The sequence below is a fragment of the Pinus tabuliformis genome, chromosome J (assembly GCF_031772625.1).
Source record: "Pinus tabuliformis cultivar Carrire ecotype Pingquan chromosome J, CPIR1, whole genome shotgun sequence".
Classification (NCBI taxonomy): Eukaryota; Viridiplantae; Streptophyta; class Pinopsida; order Pinales; family Pinaceae; genus Pinus; species Pinus tabuliformis.
The window spans coordinates 479,372,594-479,376,644 of NC_142295.1; the positions used below are offsets into that span (position 1 = coordinate 479,372,594).

At 38.0% G+C, this 4,051-nt stretch overlaps 1 pseudogene; it reads right to left on the bottom strand.

Moving 5' to 3' along the window:
• Positions 1-660: 660 nt before the first annotated feature.
• Positions 661-2,498, bottom strand: LOC149227892 (uncharacterized; annotated as a pseudogene).
• Between the last annotated feature and the right edge of the window lie 1,553 nt (positions 2,499-4,051).

Sequence of the window (4,051 nt, forward strand, 5' to 3'; positions counted from 1 at the left end):
AGGAGCAGCAAGACGCAGCGATAATGACGACAGATGAACACCATAATGGCCGCATTAATGTGGTTATGCAGGCCCGTTCCCCTTCCCAAGTGAACTTACTCGTGGCGTATGCGAGCTGACAGATGCCCACATGAAACGCCGCCCGAATGTCCTTCGAACCTTTAATCACCCGCATCCGGGGATTAATTCATATATTATTAATGTTAATTTTTTATATTATTTTTAACTATAGATAATATGTGACGTTGATAATTTATTTTCACCAATAAAGTGTGACTAAAATATTATCAAATTTTTTGCTTTTTTATCATCATTTTATCGTTACATAAACCACTCATTTTTTAACATAAGGAAAAATATAAAATTTTAAAACAACTCTTAAAATAACCTAAATTCTTAAAAACAGTTTTCCATTTTCCTTATACATTGATTATTCAATTTTCGTTGTATTATATATAATATTTATGGAGTGTAATTAATTGATTTATGTAAAATTTAGTCTCTATTAAATAATAATCTAAATTTTACCCAAAAAAAAAAATAAAAACAACCCTAAAAAAAATTAAACTATCTCAAAAAAATATTCAAGCTCAACCAAACTTTACACACAAATCTGGATATTAGAACTTTGTACAGCTGGCAAACGATCAGCAGAAAAGGTCAGATTTCATGTTGAACAGGTGAAAATGGGAAACGAAGCCTGAGAAGCTGAAATAAGGACAATGGTTCGACTTCTCTCAGTATGTTTAGCCAGTAGCCCATGCCCTCACCAACCTCGAGATTAGTACTCCACAGTTGAACGGTATTTATGGCTTTGTTATTTGAATCCATGGCAGCACTCATGTTTTCCAAGTGGTCAAAAAAACCAATCAACTTCTGCACCATAAAATTGCTGCATGGGAGAATCAACTCGCAGGTTTAATGAGCTGTTTAAGCTCTCGTTGCTTATTATTATTTCTCCTCCGCAGTCTGGCCTTATGGCCCGGGAGAAACAGCTGACCATTTCTGCCTCGTCGTCCTGGTTAATTGCTGGCATCCCTGCGGGGTCTTCGAAATTATTTCGATCATTACCGATAACTATTTGCAGATCTATTGAAAAAGAATGGCATTCAAGCTCGTCCATGGCATTAATTGATACACAACTATGATCGATTTCCAGTTCTAAAAAGTCAGTACAGTCAGACTGAAGCACATCTAGAGTTGAATCAGTGCTGCTACTCTGATAATCTATAGCACTAGTGCACATGTTGTGGGAAGATGAGATTACGTCTCCTGAGTGTTGCGGCAAAACATAAACCGGATCGCGGATCTCCCATGTTGATGGCGTTCCTGCGTCCGAATTACAGAGTGTTTGCGGGCTTAGAGGACTCGAACCGTGGTATGCCATTTCTGCTGTTGATGAATTCAAGGAAGACGAAGGCGCTGGCTGTGCGTCGACTGCAACCGATTCTTGTTTCATGCGCGCAAGATGCTTCTTCAAACGGGTGCGCCACACGTTCTTGATGTCATTGTCTGTTCTTCCTGGTAAGTACGAAGCAATAGTAGACCATCTGCATCATAACATAACGAAAATACAATCAACTAATTGCAGGAGTGAACATTAATTATGAGAATTTGTGGAATGTGGTCTTTTTTTAAAATTTACTTAAATTTATATTGGTCAGGATCACAGAGCATCTATATAAGTGGTGTTGTCTACTGAAACAGTTGTTGGGTAGAATTAATTAGCAATGAGTTTTTTTGGGTTTTTAAATAGGATATATTAAACAAATATGATTCATGGGTTTTCATAAAACTTGGAGCTGCTAGAAACTTTGATAAATGTGCAGGAAAAAGGAGGCTCATTATCATCATGAGAATAATTTTTTTATTCAGAACAGGCAGTAGTGATAACCATGGTGCATGGATTTATTATGCTGTGGAATGGACTATTTGGAAAGGTAGCAAAGTAACAGGTGTACTGGTATCTGGCAAGGTAGCAAAGTAACAGGTGTACTGGTATCTGGCTTCAGAGAAAAAATGCAAGATCTCACATCAAAAATAGTTGATGATGAATAAAACTAAATTAATCTCCTCGAGTCAATTTTTAAAAATTATAATAACTAGGTGTACGATTAACTTACTCCACTGATCCAAATTTACAAAATTCAGAACTCACCTGTTCCCTAAGAGCCCATGCAGTTTAATGATATGATCTTCCTCTTCTGGACTAAAATTCCCACGTTTGATGTCGGGTCTCAGGTAGTTCGTCCACCGCAGGCGACAACTCTTTCCACATCGCAGAAGCCCTGCAACATGAAACCGCCATTTTATTCATTCACAAAATCCTGATCATATTCAACGCGAATAAATCCATGATACTGACCTGCTTGCTTGGGCAGTGCACGCCAGTTGCAGTGGCCATGGTTGTTAATGTAATCGACCAGTAGTTTATCCTCATCTGGAGTCCAGGGGCCTTTCTTTACTGCCATTTTATCACAGCAAGGAGCTCGACCCATGGCGTCCTGGTCTTGTGAAGGTATTATTATTGGTTATGTAATGACTGCCAAGCTGACTTGGTGATCCTCAGAGAGCAGTCGACATAAGGAATAGTTAAAAGGAATTGAAATGTTCAACGAGAGGAAAGTACAGGAGGGGCATCATCAAAACTCGCCGCACAACACGACGATGACGACGACAGAATAATCCTATAAAAGTGAGGGGATCATTTTCACAAAGGGTTGAGGGGCCTCGGTCGTCTTGAGGGGGTCAATAAGCAAAGGGTTGAGGGGCCTCGGTCATCTTGAGAGGATGAATAACAATCCACCACGTTTGTTGCTATGTACATTGAATTTCATATCGGATCCACCACGTTTGTTGCTATGTACATTGAATTTCATATCGGCCAATTTAAAAATATTCTATAACGAAGTGTTTACTCAGTGGCTATACTAAGATATTCAGCGTAGCACGACTGTAAAATTATACATAATTTAAATTTATAATAAAAATAAAAATATTTTATTTTAATTATGTTTAAATTATTTTATATAAAAGTAATATTTGATTTTTATTAATATTAAAAAAATACAAAGATATATTGGTGAATCTTTGAAGCACAATATTAACTTGGTTAACGGCCTAGAGTATGCCGTAAAACTGCTTCTGCTTGGCTAAGAGCTCGTCTTCCTCGGACGTAAGGAAACAGGTTAACGGCCCAAGACCCAGAGGCATCTGGCAGGAGTGAAAGCCTGCTCCCTTACGGACCACCAGCGGGTTATTACAGGTGGCATGGTTTTCCTTGATAACAGTGATGAGTCAAACCGATATTCGCGGATAGCAGTCAGAGATGGCTGTCCTCACTGTTGGTTTGACACCTGAGTTTGATAGGTTTTGCCACCTTCGGAAAAAAAAAAAAAAAAAAAAAAATATTAACTTGGTTAAAATGACAAGTAGCTTGCAAAAACAAAACAAAAGAGAGTAAGGTCATTATACATGGTAGATTTCTAACCATACAAAAATACTATATATATAGACATAAAAGTATTTGTGTATTGACATCAAGTAACATACAAAAAAGTAAGTGAAAGTATCAAGAACCAAAAAAACAACCAGTGGCTCACAATCTAGAAGACAAAAACTAAGTCAGAAAGGGAGTTTGCGTTGGCTGCGTTGAAGGGTGGGATGTTGGTGATGGCTTCCTCATTATGAGTATTAGAATTAGTGTCCGTGTCTAAGACTATATAACTCTCAATTCTATTCAGTGCCACCACAATATCATCCATATCATAATGGATGTCCCTCAATATCCTCTTCAACTACTCCTGCCTTGCAAAGAGTTTGTAGTTGTCTATCTATTTGTTGCAAAGCACCATGTTAAGAAGAGTCTCCATCTGGTTGCATGTAGATATAGAATGAAGGAAATAAAGTCTTCTCTTCCTCGAGTTTCCTGGGTCTAGTTGGTGTTACCGTGCTACAAATTTCAGTGTCTGAATGATATATTCGATCCCCAAACTCCTTAGCTTCCAGTGTTCGTATTTATTTTCACACTTCCATAAGAGCCGCATCAAAG